This window comes from Alligator sinensis, unplaced genomic scaffold (assembly GCF_000455745.1).
Source record: "Alligator sinensis unplaced genomic scaffold, ASM45574v1 scaffold111_1, whole genome shotgun sequence".
In the NCBI taxonomy this organism is placed as follows: domain Eukaryota; kingdom Metazoa; phylum Chordata; order Crocodylia; family Alligatoridae; genus Alligator; species Alligator sinensis.
The window spans coordinates 3,243,493-3,257,534 of record NW_005841875.1 but is presented as its reverse complement, the minus strand read 5'-3'; the positions used below and the strand labels follow the sequence as shown (position 1 = coordinate 3,257,534).

Below are 14,042 nucleotides of genomic sequence, written 5' to 3'. Positions count from 1 at the left end.
GCCACCTGATTCAGTGCAGCCAAAGACTAAACGGAGCAACGCTAACCTAGTTCAGCAATCCCTATGTTGCTCCTGCTTACCAATATCAGGTTTGCCTTCAGTCCCAAAGACAACAGATATGGTAGTACTTAACACATCTGTAACTCATGCATACTTTAATAAGTAAGTCACGCATACTTTAACAAGTCCTGATACACTAAGGTGTTTGTCAGCCAGCAGTTAGAATTTGGGACTGTGAGTCAGGAGTGCTGGGTCCTATTCCCAGCTGTGCCACTGACTCATTATGTGAATCACCTTACAGGGATGTTTTGAGGTTTAATTACAGTGCACAGAGCCCTTTGAGGGCTGTGGATGAGCCACAACTGGATTACAAAGCACTCATAAGAATAATTGCACTCTTATTTTCACAGAACAAACTGATTGATGGCCTGTGATATTTCCATCGATAATGCATTGACTGCACAGAGCCATCATCACAGTTTAAGGAAAAGACTTCACCTCGAGCCTAATGGGAACCTGAACGTAAACATTTTGTTGTGCCAAAACCCAGGGAAAGCAAAGTGCAAGGTAATAGTTGCTTAGCAATTGGGCAGGGGAAACAAGTGGTTAAAGTGGAAGTGCATGTGATGACATTAACCCAAGTAAGTCAAGCTAAATTAGCATAGGCATCACTGTATGCAGCTCTCATCATTAAAGAACAAGGCTAGCCCCATCCCCTAGCTACCGAAGGCACAAGTACTGCTTACAGGACTCTTTCCAACAGTCTGCAGTTACAGGGGCCCTTGGTTAGGAACAACCCTCAAAGGAAGGCAGAGAAAACTGTATCACAGCACTCAGCTGCTCAAAACCATGTTGCAAGAGCAAATGGAGGAGAAACATTGGAAGGATCAAGCTCCTAAGGCAGGTTTTGGGGGTTTCTTAAAGCATAACAACAGTTGCACATTGGAGCAGATAGTTTCTCCCCATTTAAGCGTCACGCAGTTTGTGATGCCAGCTGGCAGAAAAAGAAAGAGAGGGAGAGAAGGAGCAGTGACTGCTTTTTGCAGACCAGGGTGAAAGGCAGCAGCCCAACCTAGGAAGAGACCAGAAGGAGAGCTGTCTGCTGACCTCATTGCAGGAGAGGAAGGGAAGTATGCGTCGCCTGCGCAGACCCCGCATGAGTGCACAGGGAAAGAAAGAGGAGACTCAGGGCTATGTGTATGCAAGACCAAGCTCTAGGTGTGGGCGAGGGAAATTTGCAGGGGGAAGAGTAAAAGTGAAACTGGGCAATGAGGTTTGTCGGAGTCAACAGGTAATGGTGAGAGTTTACACACTTGAGGATGAGAGAGGGAAGGCAATAACTGTGCCTGTGAGCAGGCCGAGTGCAAGAGTAACAATGACTGGCTTAGGTGGGTTGTTTGAAATCCGACTCACTGGACATCCACAGTTGCACATGGTCAGGTCTGGCATACCAGTCTTTCCTAAGCCATGGGCACATCCCATTTGAGGTTAAACACCCCCAACCCAGTCCAGAGGGCAGTATGCCCAGCTGCAAACCCCTCTCCAAGTTGGGGTTCATTAATCCTTCCTACCTTTTCTGCTTGTCGGTCTTGAAACAGCCTCCCTCATCCTCTCTCTCAAATTCCTTCAGAGCAACTCTCCCCACACTGCCTGGGCTGTGGGCTGCTCCGGCAGGTGTTTCTAATGGGCTGCTTTGTCCCAGCTGGGTGTGATAATGAGACCTTTCTTAGCCTTTCCAGGTTGTTGCTGTGCGAGTTCCCATCACACTAAGAGAAATTGAGCCCAGGGTCTTCTCATGGAGTGGTTAGGAAGCCCCATGCCTGATAGCCAACCTCACTGGAAGCTGCTTGGCTCCCCAGAAAGGGCCAGGCCATGCCTGCCTCCACGTTGAAGCCCTCAGAAGAAGACAGAGGATGCAGGAATCAGCACTTCTGCCCCTCATTGCAAGGGGTCTGTCAGTAGATCCATTTAATCCTCAGCCTCTCTCCCAGAGATGGCCAACAGTGGCAGCTGTTACAACAACGGGGATTTGTGATTTGGCTACTTCTGTATTAGGAGTCAGACCGAGAGCACCAAATGGCCATCAGATGGCAATAACTCTCAATCACAACTAACTTCCGCTTGAATTCAAAGCAGGCATCCTACCAAGAAAACACTCTATATTCCTTTTCCAATCCCCTGAGCTGTGCAGTCCCTGGTAGCAGAAATTTTTTGCTTTTTTTTTTTTTTTTTTTTAATCAGTTGTCACAGTTTTTGTTTGGTTTTTCACTGCCCCAAAGCCTCGGAAGAAAAAAAGCAATGCCTCTATTACAGAAAGCGCCATTCGTTAACACAGTAACTGTGGATATAGTGATACCACTATCTAATTGATATTATTAATCTTATCAGTAATATATCCTTGTACCCTGTGTTTATAAGACATTCAGTAATGCTAAACCTAAATGAAAATAATAGAGCTGCTAATTATATCCCTATAAACATACTTTATGGCAGTGCAGTGGACTCCCTCTGCCTTAGGTTATTCGGTTGCCAAAACCATAACAAAGTACAGATGTCATGCCCACGTTCCTGATGGGAAAATATTTGTGATCAGGAACATCCGAAACACATTTGTTACCAGGAAACATGCATAGCCACCCAGCAGATATAAGTGACCACTTTTAAAACATCTCTATTTGTAGGAGGAACAACTGCAATAACATGCCTGCAGATAAATATATTTTTAACAAGTTAATTAATTTTAATACACCTGGTCTGCCGGAACAAACCTGTCCTTTGTCTCACCGGTTTTGAATTTTAAATGGGGTGCCAGAGTTCCTGAAGTCTCAATTTAGAGCAGAGCATGTGTTAAGCATATAATGCAGTCCCTAGCTAGTTTATCATCGTTGACAATTAACTGCTCCTATAGATTTTGGAGCTCCTCGTGAGCTCTGAGTTTTGAAATCCAGCTGAACTAAGCCCGCTTACAATTTTTTAAGGGTTTTTTATTATTATTGATATTGTGTTCATTTATTTATTTATTAATTGGAGCTTTTGGGCTTAATTTAGGTTTGACTGAGTCCGGGGTTTTCACTACACCACAAGGTATTAAGCGGTATCAACACATGGGAAAATGCATGGCCTGCCAAGCTAAACATTTCCGTGCGTAATTTTGTAAATTTTTTCCCCAGCTAAGAACTTGTAGCCGTTATGGTGAGATTAGATGCCAAGTGAGTATACAAACTGTTCTCTTTTAGGCTTAGCTCAGTCTATTTGCATAAGTATCATGATGCACTTTGGGGAATGCTAAAATTGATTTTAAAAATTTTTTAAAGTTTGTTCATCCAGTTGCTCCTGCCTTTTTTAGCTGCTGGTATAAAGGTGTGGGGCTTCATTCTGAGCTTCTCTCTCCTAACGTAAATGTGGGAGTAGCTGTTTAAGTCAATGAAGTCATGGTGGTGTTAAATCCATATAACATCAGAAGCAGGTTTGTAAGCCACAGTTATTGGAGTAACTGGCTATTGTTTATGGCAAGGTTTATGCTTCCAGATATAAAATGCAAGCAAAGGGGAACCGTTTTGACAAGAACGGCATAATTCATTTTGAGAAAAATCTTCCTCCTGTTTAAGAGTTAGTATAAACAGTAATTCCTTAAGGGAACTAGACATGATATTTCTCATTTTCTCATAATCCACAAGCTTTATTGTTTGGTTTATTCCTTTATTATTATTGATTATATCTGAGCCGAACACGAGCCTGGGCTGGAATCTAAACCTTTTCTTTTTCATATGTACTGGTTGCATGCCAGTGCAATTGATTTTGAAAACAAAAGAATTGAAGCTAGAAAGGTTCATGAAAGCTGAATTTCCTAAACATATTTAACACTGTGGTCCCCATCTGAGTCACATTTTAACTAAAATGTTCTTTATTTCAACAGAGACCTGCAATTAGGATGTTGACACAAGGGGACGGGGCAAGAAGAGCAGTTGTGTTTGCCTTCAGAAATTCATATACTTAGTGTAAAATGCCATCTGTCAGGAGCTTTCAGTCCACAAAGATAAAATAGCAGACATGCTCATGTGACTGGTCAGACTAACAAATATGCAGAAAATTCAGCCACTCATAAATAGATAAAGAGCATATAGAAGCAAGTGCATAAAAACACATGAAAACAATGTATAGCAAGGATTGTTCACAAAACCACCCTTAAAGACTTCTTCAATAATGACACCGGAGGTCTTCCACTGAGACATCCAAGTTCAGTTTTGAAGTCAAATCACTTTCCTAAAACAACAAGAAGAGGCTTCCTTTTCTTTCCTGGATCATGCTCATTCTTGGCTTGGTCTGGATAAAATTATTTTCAAACAAACAGGAAAAAAAAGAAAAATTCCCCACATGCTGCAGTTGATGAGCCCCCCACTGCAGAAAGGATGTGGACAAGTTGGAGAGAGTCCAGCGAAGGGCAACACAAATGATTCAGGGGCTGGGGGATATGACTTGCAAGAAGAGGCTGAGGGAACTGGGCTTATTTAGGCTGGAGAAGAGAAGAGTGAGAGGGCATGGGCAACCGGTGCCTCCTGGCTCTGGGGGGGCATCAGCAGCCAATCGCTGATGGGAGGGGGGGTCCCCCGGCAGCCAATTGCCAATCCCAGAAGCACTGGCGGCAAACCAGAAATGCCTCCAACACTTCTCGGGGGGACACCGGCCAACGCGCCCACTCCCTCACCGGCAAAGGCCAAGTTTATATGTGTCGCCTATGCGAAAGGGGATTTAATAACAACCTTTGACTACCTGAAGGGTGGTCCAAAGAGGACAAAGCTGGACTGTTCTCAGTGGGGGCAGATGACAGAACAAGGAGCAATGGTTTCACGTTGCAGCAAGGGAAGTTGAGGTTAGATATTAGGAAAATTTCTCTCACTGGGAGGGTGGTGAAGCACTGGAACAGGTTCCCCAGAGGGGTTGTGGAATCTCCGTCCTTGGAGGTTTTTAAGACCCAGCTGCACAAAGCCCTGGCTGGGATGATCTATTCGGAGATGATCCTGCTTTGAGCAAGGGATCAGATTAGATGACTTCCTGAGCTCCCTTCCTACCCTCATTTTCTATGATCCAACAAGACCAATCTAAGCATTTTGGATATACAAAGGAAAGCCTCCTTTAATTCCTGGATAGCGCCTAGAATGTCTAATTCTTTTGCAATTCCTCATAATATGTCTGCATTTTAAATGCAGCTATTTCACCTTACACCTTCTCACTCTCTAATGCAAGCGAGTCAAAGCATGCACAGCTTCATAGCTCGAGTGCTTTACAGAAGAATCTCTCTTAAAATTCACTGCTGATGTTATCATCAAGCAGCTCACGATAAAACTGGAACCACTGCCGCCCCCTGGACTTGTGGTATGTTCTCCGTGACTGGAACCTTGACATTCGGGGGCAACGCCTTGGCTCTTTTGATGGTATGTTTTAAAGCCAATGCTTCATCGTAAACATTTTCAAAAGAAGAGGCATATTTTTTCCCCTCAAAGATTTCACATGTTTCTCTCCTTCGTTGAAGTTCTTCATAGGGAATAATAATCAAGCCATGTCCTTTACTTAAATGCATTCGTTCCTTTTGAAGCTAATCGTTAGGGACCTACCTAAATCACAGGCAGACAACGAGTTTTGCAGAGCTGATTTTGCAGGCGTTCTCCAGCAGCCCCACCACTCAGCACTGATTGGTGGAGAGACCCAGGGGGAAGGGCAGACAAGGGGGAGGCTGCCATCTGACTGCTGGCTATTGTTTGTCCCCCTCAGTGCTGATTGGTGGAGAGTCCCTGGCAAAGGGAGGAGGGACAATGGGACAGTCACCATCTTGTCTCCTGCCCTTCATGCTACCCTGCCAGCTGGAACCTTCCCCTACCAGCAGCAAGGGTCACTGGTTCCCACTGGGGGGCAAGCATTTTATTTTTATTAAGTTTTTTTTGTTATTGATTTTCCGGATTATCCTGGCTTTCACAGTTACCATAAAATCCACAAAACCACAAGTTAAGTAGGTCCCTAGTAACTGTTCACTTATTTTGTAAGGTTTTGCCCCAGTTTCATCACTTCAGGTGTGAACAATATATTTTTTCCCCTGTAACTTCCAACAGCATTCTTGCTTCAGTAGGAAAATTGCCATATCCGTTCAGAATTTCAAAAGTCTCTTCCAAAATATCAAGGATTATTTCTAAGGTCTTCAGGTGATAACTGCACCTAGTTTCGGAGTCTTTGCACACCGTACCCACTTCATGCTTGAGAAAGATTTGTCTAGTCAAAGTTGAGAAGAATTTAGCAGTGCCAGATATATTCTCATACATAACGAACCACCAAATGTAATCACATAAATCACACAGCGTGTCAGGCATTTCCTTACCCCTTTTCTGATAAATGCATCTGTAGATCTCCTTTGCAATGGGTGCATCTACACATACTATTAATGTGACACAATAAATGCTGGTGCAGTTTGCACCAGAGATTATTGCTCCCAAGTGCGGCATTTATATGTGACCGCAGCACATTGAGCTAGGGCAGAGCAGCCCCATCTGGCAGAGGGCCCACAGGGATCAGCCTGCCAGCCCAGAGCTTCTCTGCCCTGATGCCGTGTGTTGCAGAGGGGCTGGCTGGGGCAAAAGGGTGCCTGCCAGGTAGCCCCACATTGTAGCACCCCCGTGCCCCAGCCAGCCCCACTCTACACATGCATTGCGGCAGAATAAAAAAAATCCACTGTAGGATAGTACTTGTGTCAGGCAGTACTATTCTATGGTGGAATTAATTCATTTACTCCAGCCTCATAACCCCACACATGTACATGGTGATACTTTACTGTGGTGCTTAATTAGTCAACTCCACAGTAAAGTGCACATGTAGATGCCCCCACTCTGACATAACTTTACCGTCAACAAAGCAAGAACACAAAGTATTTTGAGGCTCAAGAGTCATTCTCAGAGGTCTTTCAAACTGTGTTTAGCACTGAAGTTATGCAATAGGACAAGTCCAATAAGTCTCTTCTTGGCTTTTCCCTCATATTAACGCACAACAGTGGACAAATTTTCTCCTTTCACTGAAACTGTTTCTAGTGTCACATTTCAAATGAAAGAACTTAACCACCTTTTGCCAAATACTTTCAGCAATTGCTTTCAATACCATAATGTCAATACTTTGATCCTGAATTTCAGCAAAAATATATATTTTTATATGTTCTCATAGCATCTTTGAATTTTGTATTTTGTCCTGCAGTAAACCTAAGTAGTTTGATGAAACTTCCTGATGAATCATTCAGAGTGAGATCTAAGCACTTGAGGTTTATGATGCCTTGATTTCCCTCTCAAAGGCAACTCATTTATCACAACCAGCTGGATAATGTTTGCCAAGGTTTTTATATAATACAGTTTCATTCAACTTGTGAAGGTGACACCAAAGCAACTATTGTGACACCTGAAAAAAGGAAGTTATGAAAAAATATAAATCAAAGTCATAACTCATTCATGTTATAGAGCAGATGAATAAACTGAAGCAATGTAATCCTTTTTTTTCTAGGGTAGACCAACCACATTGAGTTTTGGAACTTCCCCGTGAAGAGGTAGTTTTTAGAGCCATCCTCAAAGGATTTACAGTTTATGGATGTAAAAAAAGAAGGGTTTAGGATAAGTAAAAAATGTGGAGCTATATGTAAGATTTTGTGCAGGACTAAGGTTTACGTCCAGCTTCAACCTTTAGGTTGACACACAACAGAATGATACAGAAACATCAATGTGAAATATAGAAATAACAGCACATTACCTGAGGCCTCTCTTCCCTTCACTACATACTGGAGAGCCACCACTTTCAAGTGGACTAAGCAGTTTTCATCCGTGTTTTCCAACTGGAATCTTGTAAGCATGGCTGGTTCAGATGCCATTTTTCACTAAAAGAGCGCAATCTGCTTCCAAAATTTCTTTTAGGGAAATTACTTCTGAGTGGATCAGGCCTGAGAGAAAGAATGACAGTGGGCGTGTCTACACGTGTGCTTTAATGCACAGTAGCCTATTTTACTGCGCATTAAAACGCCATGTCAAAAACCAGGCACATACACTAATGCGCAGTAAAAAACAGGCTACTGCATTGTTTCACTAAAAAAGCATGCGCTTTTGCTACTGCACATTAGGGCCCCCTAATGTGCATTTATTTAGTACCGTACATTAGAGGTACTAAATTGAATGCGCAGTAGCAAAAGCACGTTAATGAACATGTAGACATGCCCGGTATCTATGAACCATTCTTCAATGTAACCTCACTATCTTTTGTATCATCTTCTGAAGTAAAGGGTGAGCTTGGCTCAGTCTCTCCATGGGGTAGGTAAATCACAAATTTGTCCATTTTGAAAACTGTACTTCTTACTCCACCAAGTATACAGAAGATCTTGGGTCTGTTAGGGCAGTGTGGTGTTGACCTGCTATGGGTTATAGTGACTGCATCAGAAGGGTAGGTCCCTGTTCATCCTATACAGTGTTCCCATGGGCAAGCAACTGATTTTGAGAGGAGTTTAGTTGGGAGGATATCTGACTTTCTCTGAGGCCAGCCAATAGGAGAGCTCTGAAGGCAAATGGGAGATTTATAGCTACCTACCCCCTTACCCTCTGTTACCTGAAGATCTCCAGGGGTACTTATGCCTCCACTTCTCCTCCGCTGGTGTATTTTAGAGATGGGACCTCTGGCAGTCTTCTTGGTGGTATTCATAGTAGTAAAAAACCTTCCCCTCAAGAATAATAAAGCTGTTTCCCTGACTCTCCAAACACGAGAGGCTTAAACTCCATTGAAAAGTGATGGATGAAGGAAAAAGCAAAGTAATATAGAAAAAGGTCTTAACAACCCAAACTTCTGGATGAGGTGCTACCAGTAGTATAATTAGGGGTGAGGAAGAGGAGCACCAGCCCTGGGTGCTGACTGGGGGTGTGAGTAGGGCGGCAGGAGGGGGAACGGAGAGCCAGAATGAAGCTCCCAGAGAGGCTGCGTGGTGGCAGCAGCCCTCTCCAGCCTCACTTCTGATTTTTGTAGCTTCACTACAGATGTCGGGTCTGCTAGCTTTTCAGCTAACAGTATGTTTGGACACATCATGCTACACCATAGAGAAACTGTAGTTTCAGAAGCATTTTTAGAACTAAGTTACAGTTCTCTGCTCCTTCCTCTACTTGGGAGAACATGGCCCAAGTGTGCTTCAAGTAAAGTCTACTCTTCTGCCATTACACCACCTTAATCTTTCTTTGGTTTATAGCTGCAGATAAATCAAAATCACTGACACTCAATTGAAAAAACAGGGACACCTTTCTGGTCCAGGTCGTGCCCTCAAGAACCAGGGCTCAATTCTTGCAGTAAAAATGGGCACCATCTCAGTTCACACCTCATCCAAACTACAAGCAATGATTTCCCCTCATTTTTTGGAGAAACAGAGTGTGCTGCAGTATGCTAAGCAGCTGTGGTGCCTCCTTCAGAGCCGCCGTTCCCTGTGACTGCATGATTCACATCACACTTTCAGCTCATCTCTTTGTCACCGTGGTAAGAATAGAAGTGTCACTTGCCTCAGATTTCACTAATTTTCAACTTGAAAAGTTCAGCTTTTCTGCTGTTTGCAATTCCATCCACTGCAACTCTTGATATTAATAGCAAGCTTCCATTAATATTGTACATTAAAACAAGCTCTTTAAAGTTATTCTTATAGTTATGTAGCTTCACCTAAAAAGAACAAAATGCGCCGGTTCATCAACAGGTGTTGATCAGCATAGCTTCATTGATTTCAACTGAAACCAGTTTACATCAGCTGAAAATCTGGCATACAGGTTTATTAGGCTAAATTATTTCAGAAAGCATTCTTCATAAAAAATAAATGCATCTGAAAGCTTTGTCTGAGGTCAGCCAGATGGTACCTCATTTATGGTATTAATTAAGCGATCCAATATGACCAACAACACAACCTTTAAATAAGAACTGTAAGTCTTCACCTTCAGCTGTATTTAATAAATCTATGGATATATTCTATTTTCCAGTCAGTAATCACATGACAGACAGCATTTTAAAAAAAATTAATTTACTTCTGTTGTGGCTATTAGCAACCTTGAGTTTTTCTCTCTAATCTTATTTCTAATAGCTAAAAGCTCACGTTTTAAAACACACTTTTCAAAATCACTGCTATTTCTTCTTTATGATCACAGATAGAAAGATTGATTGAACCCCTATAAAATCATTTCAAGATTAATTTTAAATTCATAAAGCCAACTTTTTTTTTCTTTTCCTCCACCATGTGTGGTTTGTTTTGTTTTTTTTAAATGAGTCTTAAAACGTCTTAACAGACAAGGTCTGCTTCTGTCTTCAAGAGGACAGGAATCCAATTGAGTCGGGACTCCTGTCCCAAATCTGCTTTTGTTCCTAGTCAGTTCCAACAATCACTTTATAATAAATTTTATTGAGTTTCTAATCTAGTGTTGTGTTGTTCAATAAAGCACAGACAATTGACTGTTTTTAGGTGTTGTAATAGCCTTTGTGTATGTGTTTACTTGGGAACAAATGCCGTTATAATTTCTTTAGGGAATCAATATCTTCCATTGCATATGCACTGCCCTGTTCAGGATGCAGATTGCATAGAGAGAAGGGAAATTTATTGCATTGTAAATGTAGGCAGAAGGTGGTAGGTAAGCTGTAATTAAAGTTTTGCTGATAATAAAAAATGGAGGAAATAAGCAGACTCCATAGTCAGTAAATGTTAGCACTGCTGCACAATCACACCATTCTGCAGATGAAACTGCAGCACGGTGCTCTTTTTCTGCACAATTAGCCTAAGGAAGAATGGTTTACATTTAACACCCAAAAACGCTGGCATCTTGCATACACTTTGAAAAGGCTTGACCATCTCCAAATCTTTCCACCACTTGAAAATATTAAACTTTAAAATCTCACCCCTTTTGGTCTTTCAAAACCCATGCACCGCATGTATTATTTTTAGTAGTACGGCTAGTTTTCAAAGATAAAACCACAGAAGCAAAACATGATTCGAGAGCGCCAGAATTGTATAGCCAGTGTATTTCCTATTTTTCTTTTTAAGAAGAAGGCTCCCAATAAAAGCATGGGGTTGGCAAGTTATTTTTAAAAAGTCAGTGAATAAGCTAGTAGGAGTTTGCTTCTCAGGTAAGCAAAACACGTGACTTGTGATGAACACCCACATGACTTCGCATTTATCAGCACCAAAGTTCATTTGACATCATGTTGCCCACTCACCTAAATTATTTCTCAGAATCTTCTGTATGCTTGACTAACCTCAGCAACTGCGTCATCTGCAAATTTTCTTGCATCAGCGTCTGCCCTCTACTTTCTGCAGCAGAGGAGCTGGCTAGCAGAAGTGAATAACATAATGGAGAAAAGGGCATTGGCGCACGAAGGAGCAAATGTCGTTCTGTTGTAGAGTGACTGGGCATAGCTACACGAGGCCTTTACTGCAGTTGCCTAATTAGCTCCACAGTAAAGTCCCAGTATCTACACAAGCAACCCTATTAGGCCACACTAAACTAATAACTGCTGTCATAGGTTACTACTTGTAAACACGAGTACTATCCTGCAATGGCATTATTTAGTGCACTGCAATGCATGTGTAGAAGCTGGGGCACAATGCGGGGGCTGCCTACTGGCTAGCCCCGCACTAGAGCACCCTCATGCCCCATCCAGCCCCTCCGCAGCACGTTGAGCCAGGTAGGAGTAGCTCTGGGCTGGCAGACTGACCCGGCCCCTGCCAGCCAGGGCTGCTCCAACCCAGCTCAAGGTGCTGCAGTCTCAGGTGCACATATAAACGCAGCGCCTGGGAGCAATAAACTCTGGCACAAATTGTCCTGGGGTTTATTCAGGCACACTAATTTTGCATGTAGATATACCTATTGGGAAGAAAAGCAGAAATGGCTTTCTTACTCCCCGTTAGGAGCCTTGTGGCAGGCCGGAGACTGACACCTTAGCAGTTGGATAAGTCTGCTGGTGGAAAGGATGTCCAGGCCCTAAGAGTTCAGCCAAAGGATTAGTTATCTGAAGAAAAGCTCTGAATAGAAAGGTTGGGGTCCTGCCCATGGCTTATTAGATGACCTTGCACTTCATCCAGAAGCAGTCCCTTCTGGCGTTAGGCAGGAAAGAAACAAGACACCTTCCCAGGAGGTCACAATACTAGCCTTCAAGCCCAGGCCATCACAGTATTAAACCCAGAACTGTACTTGGAAGAAAAGGCTTTCTCAAGCCTCTTTGCACTCACTTAGAGGTTTGCTTGTCTACCAAGTCTCATTGCTAAACTTAATCCCCAATCTGAGGGAGTGGATTAACTCACTAAATTGATTAAGCACTCAAACTTCAACCAGCGAGGGCTGGACAAGACCCAAGGATTCTAGCTCCCCCATCTACACCAAGATACAAACAGGCCTCACCTCACAGACAAAACACACCAGTCTCCCAATCCAGCTAAGTTCAAGCACCTCTATCCTTTAAGACACCCCTTTTTGATATTAGGGTGAATGAGATATCCAAAATAAATCAGCTTTCTCTCTCTCTCTCTCTCTCCAGCTTCTATGGTTCTAGATTTAGATTGGACATTGGGAAAAAATTCTTTACAGTGAGAGTTGCCAAAATCTGGAATGGGTTTCCAAGGGAGGCGGTGCTCTGCCCTACCTTGGAGGTGTTTAAAAGGAGATTAGACAAGCACCTGGCTGGGGTTACTTGACCCAGCGCTCTTTCCTGCCCAGAGCAGCGGGTCGTACTCGATGATCCAATAGGTCCCTTCTGACCCCAGAAATCTATAGGGACCATGCAAGACTTCCTAGGATATCATTAAACAGTAGCTTCAGCAAAATGTAACATTCCCTGCAAGCATTAGTAGGGAATCTCTCTCAACCGAAATGAATCATCTACTTACCAAAAAAAAAAGAATAGAGCCCTTCTCCAGGGCTCAGAGACAGAATATAGAGTCAGATCTAAAGTATCTAAATTACAAAGTGTTAATTGCAGAAAGGTGGTAAGGAGAGAAAAATCCAGCCATTAGAAATTGTCATCTTATCTATAAGCTTCTCAGCGGGTGTGTGCTTCTTGATATGTCTGCCCCTCTTCAGTAGCATCAGATACATAGGACAAGGGGAACAGGTCTGATTCCTAGTGGTCCCGTACCACGTGTAGTCATTTATGTACAGAGGGAATGCAAGAGCTGCCATTCTGGTGCAGTGGTTTTACCCTCACTTCCTACTAGTGGAACTGAGTGCACGCAATACAGGAAAGCTACAGCTCAAGCCATAGGTTTGCTTACTAATCCTAAAGTGGCATCACAGTTAAAGATAAATGGGCTGTGAGCATCTGACTGATCGAGTACCAACTGCATAAGCACCCAGGTGGAAATGTCACCTCCCCTCCTCCCCCCCGATGGACTGAGCATGCCAACCAAGCCCAGCGAGATGAGTGGAATTGATGAAGACCCCACACGTGGGGGCACACCTGTGGCATGCTCCAGAGAGCAGCTCCACAGGAGTTCCTTAAGCCTCAGCAGGAAGCCTTGTTTCTTGAGAGTAACGAGCATAAGCTGGGGAAAAGATGATGTCAAGGTCAGCGGATCTGTGACTGTGACGATCAACCACTCGTGCTTTGCTTTACAGGGGAGATGCAGCAGCTGTGAAGATTACAGGAGCAGCTGTGGGGAGGCTCCACTGCTGCTCTCAGTCCCCGGGAGGGACCATTGTTCTTCTCAACCCCTGTGAGCAAATCCTTGCTCAAACAAGTAGCTAGCAGGAGGCCTTTGTACCACCAGCTCTGTGGCACACTTTCTAATCAGAAAACTCCCATGAGGTCTTCATTAAAATGTTAACAGAAAGAGTTTGTTTCTGGGGGCTGCATCAGCCAAAGAATATTTTTGACCTCAGGTTTCGTTGTGTGAGGCTTCGTGGCATGAGTATTACACATGCTGCACTTTGAAGGCCAGGTGCTTCTCTAAGTTGCAATCCTTTAGGGCTGCAACTCCAGTTCCAAGAAGTCACAAAACGCATGAAATCACCAGGGGAGGCCCATCC

General features: G+C 43.3%; 1 long non-coding RNA gene across 1 annotated transcript; it reads left to right on the top strand.

The window, feature by feature from the left end:
- Positions 1–3,007: 3,007 nt before the first annotated feature.
- LOC102384085 lies at positions 3,008–4,179 on the top strand. The gene is made up of 3 exons (XR_323072.1): positions 3,008–3,084; positions 3,171–3,209; positions 3,917–4,179. It is a non-coding gene; the product is annotated as an uncharacterized LOC102384085 (long non-coding RNA).
- The last annotated feature ends 9,863 nt before the right edge of the window (positions 4,180–14,042 follow it).